General features: G+C 38.8%; 1 long non-coding RNA gene across 1 annotated transcript; it reads left to right on the top strand.

Annotated features, from left to right (window-relative positions):
• The first annotated feature begins 1,107 nt into the window (after positions 1 to 1,107).
• On the top strand, positions 1,108 to 13,991 carry LOC111521900. The gene is made up of 4 exons (XR_004228679.1): positions 1,108 to 1,313; positions 3,774 to 3,851; positions 3,967 to 4,087; positions 13,227 to 13,991. It is a non-coding gene; the product is annotated as an uncharacterized LOC111521900 (long non-coding RNA).
• Positions 13,992 to 14,196: the final 205 nt, after the last annotated feature.

Genomic DNA, 14,196 nt, shown 5'->3' with positions numbered 1-14,196 from the left:
ATTTTGTTTTTATTTATTTATTTTTCCACAAAAAGCTGTTTGTCTTCCAACTCCTTGAGGGTTCAATTCAAGTTTTCTAATTATTTTGCATTGTCTTTCTGACAATTAGCACTTAGAACGAGGGACAGGATGGTATAAAAGGTGAAGACAGCAGTTAAAGAGTGGCACTATCTGAGGCTTAGTGGCTTCCTGCACATGCAACCTTGATGGCCTTACTTTTCCTCCCTGTGCCTCAATTTTTTCACGTGTGAAACAAAAGTGAAACAGGAATCACTAGTAGCACCTCTCATGAGCTTCTTGTGACCAGGAACTGAGTAAATTCACTGGAAGCTCTTGGAAAGGTGGCTGGCGAATAGAAACAATAGATGTTAACTCTTAGCTTTTTGCAAGAAGTAATTCCTATGCTGTTTTCTACAAAATTTTATTTCTGCTTTCCAGATGAAACAGGATTGACACCATTTTAGAAAAATCAACAATAAATGGCGTTTAATGAGACTATGTTCCTAAATCTGCATTTCTTTGTGAGAATTTTGATTTTGCAGGTTCTTCGTATTCATAACACTAGGTGGCAGTGTTAGCACAGACGGGGGGAAAAATACTGCAGGTTTCCCCATTCCCCCATTTCCCTTTCCAGTTTTATAACTTTTTAGTCAGCTTTTGAACCACTGATCAGACCATATTAGTAGTCTGGGGACACCCCAGTGCCGAGTCCTACAGGACACTGGCTGAGGGATTAACAGGACATTTCAATGATCATTGCCTCGTAGGAGCAAATGTGGTCCGTTGCGATGCGAAGAAATTATATCCTAATTTCTCTATCAGGGGGCTTGCACAAGGCTGTTTTTCTGCACAAAAGCTGACTTAGGAACGCTTTAGCTCACCATGCAGAGGCCTGGAGAGTCCTTGATTTTCCCGGAGCGAGCTGGCAGCTTTGACAGAGGCTGTCACGTTTTAGGAATCTCAAGGGTCCCCCAGACAATAAGCCAACGGCCTTTGGCGGGTGGGATTTTGCTGAAGTCATTTCTTTGTGACACTGTGGGAGAGGAAAGTATTTGCCGGGTCACTGGGGTCCTGACTTTAAAATCTGCCAGTTTTTAAACTAAAATGTTTATTCTTTTTAGATGATTACCCGGAGCTCCTCTGAGAAAAATAGGAGTAGATTGCTGCAGTTACCGTGGGTTAAAATGAAATACGGGATGACCTGGCTGTACAAAGGCGTAGGGACTCAGGAAGACGAGAACTCCTGCTCCTTCTCTGAATCGGATTTTCCTGACTGTAGAGCCCAGATCAACCCTTCCATTCCATCGATTTGGGTCTCTCTCTCTCTCTCTATATATATATATATATATATATCGATCTATCAATTAATCACGCCTCCATAAATCTGCATGCACACATGTACATATATACACACACACATATATTTTTGTTTATTCATTCAACCCATAAGTATTTGAGTGCCCACTGTGTGCCAGTTACTGATCTCAACAACACAGATGAAGCAGTGAACAAAACAGATAACGTCGCCCCTCTTATGGAGCTTATATTATATTGTAGTGGGGGGACACATCAGGTGTTCAACACTGTGGAGTAAAGTGATATAAAAGGATAGAGAGTGGTGAGGAATGCAGGGGATTCTATTTACTTTGTTTTATTTTTAATTAGTATGGATACATAATAGTTGTATATATTTATGGTGCATGGGATGTTTTGATACGAGCATACAATGCGTAACGTCAAATCAGGGCAATTGGGGTATCACCTCAAGCATTTATTATTTCTTTGTGTTGGGAAAATTCCAATTCCACTCTCTTAGGTATTTTTAAATGGGCAACAAGCTATTGTTAACTATAGTCACCCTATTGTGTATTTCTATCTAACTCTATTTTGTACCCATTAACCATCCCCATTTTATCCTCCCCACAGCCCTTCCCAGTCTCTGGTAACCATTATTCTCCTCTCTATCTCCATGAGTTCAATTGTTTTAATTTTTAGCTCCTACATATGAGTGAGAATATGCAAAATTTGTCTTTCTCTGTCTGGCTTATTTCACTTAACATATTGTCATCTAGTTCCATCCAAATTGTTGCAAATGACAATATTTCATTCTCTTGTGTGGGTGAAAAATATTCCACTGTGTGTATGTGCCACATTGTCTTTATCCATTCATCCATTAATAAACAGGCTGATTCCCTGTCTTGGCTATTGCGAATAGTGCTGCAATAAGCATGGGAGTGCATCTCTCTCTTTGATACACCGATTTCCTTTCTTTTGGATATATACAGTGATATATATATTCTTTTGGATATGTATATTCTTTTGGACATATATATTCTTTTGGATCCAGAAGTGAGATTGCTGGATCATATGGTAGTTCTATTTTTTAGTTTTTTAAAGTAACCTGCCTACTGTTCTCTGCAGTGGCTGTGCTAATTTACATTCCCTCCAACAGTGTACGAGGGTCCTAGGGGATTCTATTTTAGATAGGAATTTGCTTGGGAAATTGAGTATGCTGATGTCTTAGCAGAAACCTGAATAAAGTGAAGGAGTGAGATGTGCACCTTTCTAGGGGAAGAATATTCCAGCCAGAAGGAAGAGCACACAGGTGCTCTGAGGACATTGGTGGGTAAGACTTTGGGACAGGCAGGGGCAGATACAGATTGATGGAATCTGAAACTTAATTAAAGTCTGTCACCCTCTTTAAGAGAGAATACAAACTTAGGTGCCAATGCGAATATTTAGAATAAGAAAATCCCATGAAATCACAAAATTTAAAAAGCTGATAAAGTGTGTATGCACAGTCCAGTAAGGCATTTTTATTCATTAACTGCGTGACACATCTGTTTCACTTTTCCTACAGTTTTGGCTACACACTCTGCTTCTTCACAGGTTTCTGACGGATAATAGATAATTTAGTCTTTCTCTTAGCATAGTTGAGCCCAATATTGACAGTTTACACATTTCTTTCAGCTTTATGCTTCTGTTTGGTTATGCCATGTAAATTTCTAAGATTCTCAAAATTGGGAAAACCATCTTAGAAATTTTCTTTGCATGTGAGCTGTAATATTTGGAAGAATTTTCATGGATTAGCTTCTGATTTTGTTCATTTCAAATCTTGTTTTTTTCTACTGCTGAACACTCCTAAAGCTGGCTGCCATAAGTCATAACTCATTTGACTTATGCCTTCCATCTTCATATCACAATATTGCGGGGAGGGTCAGCACAGAGGAGGACAAGCATTTACTTGAAACCATTTCCGTTCCTATGTAAACCAATACATAGAAGCGACTGCAAGCCACATGACTATATCTCACTCACACAAATGACACATCTTTAAATCAACTTCCCTTCTCCAGGTCCTACAAACGCCCATGGCCACCCCACTGCCTTCTGACAAGAAGGAAGATCGAATAGAGGCAAAGTAGAAGTGAAAAGAGACAGGGATGTCAACTGATTGTGGTTAAGATATTTTTCTTTTGCAAACTTTACAAACTCTTATGACTTTGTGAATGCATTACTGTCCAAGTAAGGGGCCTACACCTTAAGCTTCATGAGCTCCATGGCAATCCACCTTTGGGGGAGCAGGAAGATACTCCTGCCCTACTGTTAAGTCATTGGGGGAAAGGAGGTCTGGAGCATAGGATTTGTTTGGGAGATTAACTTAATATAACTCAGTGTTCAAAACATACTGAACAGGCCATAGCTAACAGATTTCCCATCTTTTACATTTGTGCCTCACCAACATGCATATCGTGAAACCGTGGGATAAAAAGACCACAGCTTTGGGAGTGATGATTTCACTGAAAGTGCAGTGGTGGATAAAGAGGAAGCAGGGTTAGGCAATTTCAGTGGTAAGTTACTAGTCATTTTAACATTGAAATATTTTTAAAAATATAATTCTCATTTGTAAAGTATGCAGATTGCATGTGACTTTTTTTCTTTTTTCTTTTTTTTTTTTTGAGATAGGGTCATGCTCTGTCACCTAAGCTGGAGTGCAGTGGAACATTCTCAGCTCACTGCATCCTCAGCCTCCCAGAGGGTTCAAGCCATCCTCCCGCCTCAGTCTCCCAAGTAGCTGAGACCACAGGTATGCATGACCAAACTTGGCAATTGTTTTTTCTTGTAGTACAGATGAGGCTCTTACTATATTTCTCAGGCTGTTCTTGAACTACGGGCTCAAGCAATCCTCCCACCTTGGCCTCCCAAAGTGCTGGGATTACAGGTGTGAGCCACTGTGTGCGGCAGCATATGACTTTTTTTTTTAAGCTAAAACAAACTTCCAGGAGAATTTGTCCCTTGCCATGGCCTGGTTTAGGGACATCGCCTCTTCTTCAGTTAGGGTTTCTTCAGTAGAAAATGTAGAGAAGTTGCCTCCTATATAGACTATGACCCCTTGTCTAGAAAGGTGACACTTCTGACAACACTGGAGCTGACAAGTTTTCTTCCTAGTTATGGTTATTTGCATGATTTATTTGTGGGATGAGAAACAATCTAGGAGAGAGGCTAAGAGTGCAGGTTCTGGCACCGAATTTCCTGTACCAGACTCCACTGTTCACTCTCTGGGTGAGGAGTCTCTCTGTGTCTCAGTTTTGTCTGTAAAATAGGGATCATAATAGTACTCCACAGATCATGCAGTTGTTACGAGCATTCCCTAAATTAATTTTGGATGTAGGGCGGTGACTTGGCACAAAGTCAGTGTTCGGTCCTCGCCAGCTACTTTATTTTTTTTTAATTGACAAGTAGTAATTACAGGTATTTATGGGATACCACGTGATGTTTTGATGTATGTTTACCTTGTAGAATGATGAGATCAAGCTAATTAAAAATCCATGGCCTCACGTATTTATTTTTTGTGTGTGCAGGGAAAACATTTAAAATCTAGCCTTTTAGCAATTTTGAAATACACAGTGCATTATTATTTACTATAGTCACCATGCTGTGCAATAGATCACTGAAGCTTATCCCTCCTGTCCAACTGAAACTTTGTACTCTTTGAGCAACATTATCTCCTTTCCCCATTATCCCTCCCCCAGCCTCCCGTACCCCCCAGCCAGCTCCTTTAATGATCTCTCCGTGTTTCTTCTCAGGCTTTCCCTTCTGTGATCCTCAGTCTGTGCTGGTAAGAGAATTAGCTGGAATTCATGGTGCCACTTATGGAACATGTAAAAAGGCCCAACTAATCAAGATGGGATGTGTCACCAGGCCTCATAAGGGCCATGGTCATATTTTTAAAAGTTGTCTTAGAGCAGAAATTTTTTCTCCAAATAAAATCATAAAAAGTGTGGATGCTTAGGTTGAACCAGAGAATCAGGGGGCCCGCAGAAGCCCAGTCTAGTATCACCAACCCTCTCTTGCAGGGTCCTGAGAACCCTCCAACACCTTATTGTTTCATAGAACACAGTTTGAAAAGCCCTAAAACTTGGCAAATTCTCTTTCCTAAATTTCAAAAGAAAAGGCAGGTATTCGTCTAAATACAACCAGGCCATCCTGTCATGTTAATGAGGCTGGATTTACTAAGGGCAATTTACTCACCGATAAATCTGCAGAGCTGTATTTGAGGTTGGCTTTAATCTTGTCTACCAACCAAACCTCTGACCAAAATTTCAAATTGACTGACTTGAGTTTCATCTCTAGTTTCTACCTTGCTTATTTGTATGGTTTTAGGGAAGACAATAAAAGAAGGAAATTGAGGGTTGGTTGCTTTCATTTTAGATTCCACTAACATTTATTGAACGTCTAGACCCTGTGACATGAACTCTCATTATTAACCTGTAAAGTGAGTATTTATATTTTAAGATGACTAAAGTGAGGCTCACAGAGGTTAAAAGCTTTGTTCATAACAGAACTGAAATGAGTTACAGACTTTTTTTAACCCAAAGTTGTAGGTTTTTATACCCACTGTATATTGCAATGTGAAAATGGTAACATCTTGCATTTATATAAAGCTCTGTTATGTATAAAACAACCTTTCCTTTTGAAAATCTTGCCATTTGGAACTCAGATATAGTTCTTTTTTTTTCCTTTTTTTTTTAAAAAAACTAATTATTGGTTCTCAAACTAAAGATGACAAAATCTAGTCTGTGAAAATCAGTCAAAACCCAAAGACCACTTAAGAGATGTACCTGGGATTCAAACCAGTTCATCTGGCAGCAAACCATTCCCAGCCCACTACACCACAGAGTGAGAGCCTTTACCCCTTGTATCCAACCTCAGCCACTTTCCTGGTAAAGTGTGTGCTTGGTGACCCCTAAATCAGGATTTTAAAAATATGCATCAACTTGGCTTCTTTTGCTCCATGGGAGCCCAGCCCTCTCTGATCATAAGCACCGCAAGCTTCCCTTTATTTTTCAACAATCATTTCATTTATGCCTGGCTCCAGGTGGCAGGAGGGCTGGCTGTTTAAACTCTTTCATTACAAAGGAAAAAGAGCCTTATTGCGTAAGAGAGGTGATGGGAGGGAGATAGTACCTTGTATCCATTAAACGTCTAGCCTAAACTAACGTCGGATCTCTGAAGCCTTGCTGTGGTTAGAAAATAACATGAAGAGGAGTGCCAAGACCTGGATTCCAGTGCCGCCTTTTAAAACACTGTTATCTTGGGGAAGTCACTTTACCTCTTCAGCCCTTGGGTTTCTGGTCAATAAAATGAGATGTTCGGACGCATGCCTGAAGTGGGCTTTTCTCACCACTAGGGGGCAGGCAAATACAACTCCTGGGTGCTTCTGTAGCTCACACAAGGGTAAAAATAACGAAAAGTTTTAATACAAACTGAAAAATTAAAAAAAAAAAAAAAAAAAAAAAGTAAAATAAAACCCGGGGTTTCTGATAGGGCCTTTGAGTACTCTCAACTCTAGCCCTTCATGTTATTTGGGTTCAGTTACATGCATTGCATGCCAAAATAATGTCTAGCATTTGTTGAGAGCTTACTGTGTGGACGCTTACTCTACGGAACATGTTACCTTTGATCCCCAGGACAACTGTGCAAGGCGGGCATGATCCACGTTTTACCCGGAAGGATCCTGAGGCTCACGGAGGTTATGTAGCCTGCCGAAGGCTACCCAGCCAGCAACTGGCAAAGCTAGGAGGTAGTGCAGATCTGATCACTTCTAAGCCAGACTCTGCTTTTATTTTTTGCTGGTTCCCATAGTTCCTCTCTCTCACAGCCCCCTGGGTGTGTGCATATGGTCCACTCCATCACTACAGTCATGAAGGATAATGCCATGGAAACATTTTTCTCTGTGTTTGAGTGATTCTGATTTCATGAAATGATAGAAATAATAATTATGTTAAATATTGTCAGAACATTATTTCTGGAATAGTATTTGATTAACTTGTATTGTCTCCATTCACCCCACAGAGCTCTGGGGCCCACATTCCACACCCCTTTGTTTTTCCTGGAGGCTGTTCTCCACCAGCGCCTCTCCTATTCTCTCTCCCTGAAGCTTACAGCTACAAATGTCCATAGGAATCAACACAAACTCTCCCATCCAGCCTCTATTGTTTGCCATTTGCCCCTCGCCATCTCACCTTGGCTAAGGTTTTGCTTTGGCCTGCTATTTCCAGTCATGTCAATCAGTGTATGTTTCTTAACAGTAGCCACCATTTGAACTATTCTCTCATACTTGCCACATTCAGTTACTTAGTATTTTTAACATCAAATTGAAAATGTATCCTTCAAAATACTTTCATTGAATATCATTACCAAACTCTGAACATGACTTTGCTTAACTTTTATTTTCTATTTTATTAATTTAATCACCTTGTATTTTGCCTCTCAGATCTCTTGTTTCATGTGCTTACAGTGTATTCCTAACTAGATGCAAATTTCTTGAAATCACTGGTATTTGATTTCTCCAAGTATTTAGTTGAGTATTAATAATAAAATACTGAGCTGGATTCCATTTCTAATCCTAATTAATGAGGCAGGAAGCCAATCAGGTGCATCATTTCATAGCTCAGTCAGTCATCAAATATTAAGTGCCCCCTGGGGAATATTATGGGAACCTATAATGTTCCAAATTCTATACTTTGTGCTTTAATACATGGTCTCATATTATTCTCCCAAAAACCCAGTGGAGAAAACACCATTATTATCATTCACAATTAGCAAGCGAGATAGCCAATAAAGGAAGGAAATAAAGGAAGGAAATTAACAAGTGAGATGGCCAACAAGTGAGATGGACAAGTGAGATAGCCAAGAGTCTTATTCAAAGTCCCAATGCTGACCAGGGTGGGATTTAAATACAGGGAGTCTGACCCCAGCTAAAGCTCATGACTTTAATCACTCCTATATCCCACCTTATATCCAGACTTTGGCACTGTTTTGCCTTGAGGTTGCAGAACTGGGGATTAGGAGAAGGTACAGGTGTAATAATGGGGAAAGTCATGAGAGTGGAACTGGGTGGCTGGGTGGAAGTCTTCTTATTCCACAGTGTGACTCTCCCTGTAACCACAAACATCTTGAAGCAGTAAAATCTAAATTTCATGAAATGCTTCAGAGTCAAGTCCTTACAGAAACTCTGGGAAAAATTCAAAGTAGCTCGAGAAGGTGCAAAGTCTTAGTGAAAATTCTGATTTTATCTGGATTTATTAAAGAACTGGGTGCCTCAGCTGTGAGCAAAAGTTACTAGTTCGGTCACCAGTCTTTAAAACTAAACCAAACCAAAGCAAACAACAAACAACAGAAACATGTATCACTTTGAATTAAGATGACTCAATGGCAGAACATGTTGATGTCAAACAAAGGTAAGTTCCCAGCTGAGGATCACTAGGGTTCTGTGGTCTTCCCAGATCCACTGCCACATGGTCACTGTGAGAACTGCTTGTGGCCTTGGGAGTGCACAAAGGCTGGTACTCTTCTTTATCCTGTCCCTTGTTTCTTTGCATCTGTCATAGTTGCTGCAGAATAGCAAGTCTGTCACTCACAATGGCCACAAATCAGAACAAATGATCATTACAAACAACCCATGTAGACAGCAAGTGCCAATTAATTATTAGATCTGGCTAGTCCAAACATGTGCTGTGCTGTTTCTCTGATTGCTAGCAAAGAAAGAAGAGGTGGGCTGTGGTCTAGACTTTAGGTTGCATGGAAGACTAGGGGTGGCCGCTGACATTGGCAAATCTGGTAGGTTTTCAGAAAAATACCAGAGGGTGATTAGAGCATATGGGACATTCCAAAAACAGAAGGTCAAGTAAGTGGTACCCAAACCTCTCTAATTATTGGAATTACCTCATGGGTTAAATAAAAACAGATGCTAGGCTCTATCTATGACCTATTGAAACTTTAGTCATGGGAGATGAGAAGATGCATTAAAAAGCAAAAATTCCCCATGTGATTTTGATCATCATTTTGAGGAACAATGTATTTGAGAACACATTTCATAATTGGTCTTTACTTGTTGTTTTTAAAACTTTTGCTGTTCATTTCTTGGTGGAGATCCAGGACTGTTTTCTTGGTTACAGAGGTCAATTAGTTAAGCAAACGAAATAGTGGACCAAGCATTCAGGATTTATACTGTATGTGTGTGTGTGTGTGTGTGTATGTGTGTGTGTGTGTGTAATGTATTTAAAATATGACTTAAGGTCTGTAATTAAGCCCAGTGAAAATGTAGTATTTTAGTGTTTGGTTTTATGCTACATTTCATGTGTGAAATGATAATGATTATAATATAATAAAAATGATCATACTCAGAACCCATCTCAACAGTGTCAATTACGCATCATTGCCAAGTGCATGGCTATGGTAGGTTGCTTCAGCTTCTTTCTTTCCTTCTAGGTTAAGATAATTGCAATTTATTGTCTTCTAAACATAGTATCTTGTAGACTTTTCAAATACCGAAAAAGACCAGTACAATTCGCATAATGACAATTGCCCTTTCCCCAGGTTTTCTCTCGTAGGGCAGCAATTTTTGAGTCCATAGATGGGCTAGTAGGAAGTCTGTACTGAAATCAGCATTGTGCCTGTAAGTTTGCTTGGGGATCACCTCAATAAACTCTGGGACATATACTTCTTCCTTCAGAAAAATGGGTCATATTTTTCTGGCGTGGAGCCAGTTGTAAGACAAAGGACTATGTCACTGGTTATAGCGCTATTTCTGAACTAAGTAATACAGAATGTTCTTAATTGACAGAAAGTGATAAAAAAAAATATAATGACTAGATATCCATGTGTGCATCAGAGGCTCTGATGCAGAGGAACCAGTGTTGGAGATTCTGTGATTGCTTTAAAAATACACTCAAAATAAATTGGAAAAAACATAAAAGCTGCAATTCCCAATTAGGTGTCTTTAAAGTAAAAGTATTGGAATGGAAAGGAAATTTTAATTAAAAAAATAAAAATTCCTAATAAAAAGTATATGTTTACTACGAAACACCTATGTAAGAAATTATTTAATAAGCATGTCTTGGGAAACAAAACTTTAGAAAAAATAGACACACAAAGGTATAAATGGAATAACAAAATTTTGAAAGAATAAAAGTGTTGAAAAGTGTGCTTCAAATATTCGTTACCCAAAAAGAAACTGGATTCCTTGTATCCAATTTTATTTTGTAACATAAACTTGATCATATCATTTAGAATAGTGGGTCTCAACTTTCTGAAGGCACAAAACTTCATTTATTTTCTAGTAACCTCTACATAATCGTATCTGTACTTTTATCATGTAATGATTGTGGCAATGCATAATTAGAAAATCATAATGAATTTAATAGCACTTCAAATAATTGCTATTTCATAAATCAGAGCAGTGCATATGAATCATATAAATTTTAAAACAGTAGCAGCTATATGTGCAAGACATTTATGCAATCTATAGACATTGTTTGAGTATATATGCTCTGAAAATATGGATTCTTCTATCCCTTCTTGTGCTAATTCTCCAAATCTCCAGGGGACTCATGGCCCACGTATTTGGGATCATTATAGAGTAAAAACAAGAATAATGAATGATTTGTTAACCTCTCCCAGAGATGTGTCATCAAAGGCTTCCAGGCTGAAATGTATTCTCTCCTACTGAGGTCTGCACTGAGCACCACTTACATCCGATGGAGCCCATCTTGCTGACCTGGATCCCTGGCCACATGTGTCTGAACAGTATGATGTGGAAGAGAGCCAGAGAAAGGGAGCCAGTTGCTAGTGCTGAATGAGAATTTGGAGCTAATCATTTTGCCTCCCTTTTTATTTGCTAAATTAAGACTCCAATGGTCTTGTTATTATCCTATTATAGGATACTGAGAGGAATAAAGTTAATAGGAAGGAGCAATCAGAAAGCTTTGACTGAAAAGAATTATTTAAACCACTGGAGAAAACTTGTCCAATTATGAAGAAAGAAGTGAAACCAATGTAAACTTTTGGGTTTTTCTGTTTGTATAAATCAATGACAAGGGGTCTGGAGCATGCAATTTTCTTCCACGTATGTTATTCTTTCACAAGTGGATAGAAATAAAGGCGCCCAGCCTGCAGGAGAAAGTTTGGAATAGCGGGTCTGAAATAACTCTGCTTGTTGTTTACCCTCTCCTGTGGCTAGCCTGACCTATAAATCATGCTTTAGATTCCGGCTGAACCTCCCCTAGTGCCATGCAATACCCGGTACTCAGTGGTGTGTAAAAATTCTTTGGAAGTTGCTTAGATGAATATATAATAACTTTTCATACATTCAAAATACCGTTTATTTAACTCACAAGAGAGGAACTCTAATCATGGCAATATTAAGCACTATAATGAACCACAGGGTAGCAGATGGGCCCTGGGGTAAACAGTTTCTGTGCTATTGATTTACTTATTTGATTTCCTTGTGAAACGTTCACGACCTGAACCATTGCTGTAGAATACAAATGCAGGTTTTCTATCCAAGTCAGGCATTAAGATTATTTCTTTAAAAGAATCTGAGTGCTCTCTGGCAAGCCAAAGGAAGACTAGTTAGTGTCTTGGGCCCTGGAAGTCAGTGTTTTGCAGTTTGATCAGGTTTGTGAGAATGATTTCTCTATAGAGAGTGCCACAACTTCTATCAAGACACCATCCATATTATTTCATTTCTAGAAACTTCCATTTAGAGCTCACTATCTGCATGACATTCTGTTGCATATATGTTTGTGATCTGAAGATATTAAGATATGATTCTTATCCTCAAAGAAATACACAATATTTACAATAGCCATATGGCTAAAGAAGACAATCAAACATATAAGATGCAAGCTTAGATGCCTCGGGGCCCAGGCAGAGAGTGTCAATGTGTGGAGCTGCCTGCTATACGACAATAGGGAATGATGGGGACTGTGCCCGACTGGGACATTCATTACCCTCTTAAGTTCAATTTCATATTTAAAAACACTGCTCTGCTGCTCAAGGAAAAACATACATGGGGGTACATTAACTCTTGAACTCTTTCTGGGTGCACATACTCTTGTTCCAGTGTCTAGCAGCTATGTGAAGTTGACTTAATTGACACAATTTTGCAAATAAGGTAGAGGCTCTACAAGGTCAAGGTCTTGGCCAAGGTGACTCAGTTAAGTAGGAGGGCAAAGATAAGAAGTTGAAATTCTATGGACCCAAGCCTGGTTATTTTTTTTAAAAAAACTAGCAGGTGCAGGAAGAAGCCAGAAATGGTAACTAATTATTTTGCATGTACTCACTTTTCTGATATCTGACTCATTATTCAAGGGCTCCTCCAGTGAATTTGTCTTGCCAGTTTCCCCATATTTTCATGCAGCATTAAAGAACACAATAAATGTGAGTGATCCTTCATAATCAACATGCTTCTGATGTGTCAGGGGTCTCTAGGTTACATTCAATATATTCATGGATGTGCTTTCCAAAGGCAGGATGATGTTGCTGAGTAAAACAGATTCATGAACAAAAGGGAGCAGCTACCCTCTGAGCAGGCTGGTCTATCCGGAGTGGACTCAACACAGAGCTACAGATTTCTAGGGATTTCTGAGCAGGTTGCCCAAAATGAGTATAGGACTTGAGGTCTTATCTTCAGGCCAAACAAAAATATGGACTTTGGAATTAAGAAAAGCTAGATGCAAAACCTCTGGTCCTGGGTGACTTCGAGGAATCTGATTAAACCTTTGATATCAACTTTGTTGTTTGAAAATGGAGAAAAATATATCATGGTGGTTAAATGAGTGAATATAGTTAAGCCAGGTGTTGAGGGCAGTTATTAATCTTAGTGAATCAAAGGTATTCAATAATGCTGGTTCTCATCTCTCCATCTTTCTTTCCCCCAGCTTTGTATCCAGTGGAGGAGGCTTGGGCCCATGCTGGTAAAATGAGAAGTTAGGGGAGGATGTCCTCAGAGAGCTGGAAGATCATGGTCCTCATTGTCAAAACTGATACAGTGTTGATAGGGACAACATATGCCTTGGAATGTTTCAAATACTTTGCCACAGTTAAGGGACACCGAACAGCAACTCAGTTTTGGAAAACAAAGTGGAATTTCTGGAAACTGCTAGCATAAAAGCTTTGACAGGGTCGCATGCAGATTAGCATAATTTTTATTACATTTTCTATTTTAGTCCTGTGAGATACTAATTTGGATTTCATTGTGCCCATTGAGCGGCTTTTGTTCTTTGGCTGTGAGTTTAATTATTTAGTTATTTATGAGTGCATCTGGGCATAAGTGCCACAGTTTTATTTCGGTGACAAATTTATGGTCAGTGAATTTTAGTAATTAATGAATAAATTATTTCTCCTCCATAAATGCCTCTGCAATTTGTGATTTTCATAACAATTCATAATACTTAAGAAAAGTTCTTTATGAGTTGAAAAAGCCAATGCTAATGGAATCAGGAAAGGGAGATTTCAAATTGCTTTAATTAACTGTATTAATTAGTATCCAACATGTGTAAGATATTGAATTGGCTTTAGTTGTCTCTCTTAGCATTTAGTTGCCTAAAATCTGTCTAAGATATGAATATACTGTGTTAAAATAAATTCTAATTCTATTGTGAAGTACATGGCAAGAATAAAAGGCTCTCCTTTATAATATTTAATTCATGGTGTACCCTCAAGTCCTTGAAATTTGCCAAAGATAAAACATTTGCATATATAAACAAATGCATATATCGGCATTCTAAAAAAGAAAATCATAAGCCACTTTGCAATGTGATTTGAAGGAATTAGAGAAGTTTACAACAGTTTGTATGTTTCAATTTTTTTTTTTTTTGAGACAGAGTGTCACTCTGTCACCCAAGCTGG

The sequence above is a fragment of the Piliocolobus tephrosceles genome, chromosome X (genome assembly GCF_002776525.5).
Source record: "Piliocolobus tephrosceles isolate RC106 chromosome X, ASM277652v3, whole genome shotgun sequence".
Lineage (NCBI taxonomy): Eukaryota > Metazoa > Chordata > Mammalia > Primates > Cercopithecidae > Piliocolobus > Piliocolobus tephrosceles.
Note: the sequence above shows the minus strand (reverse complement) of the source record. Positions and strands in the feature narration are given on the sequence as shown.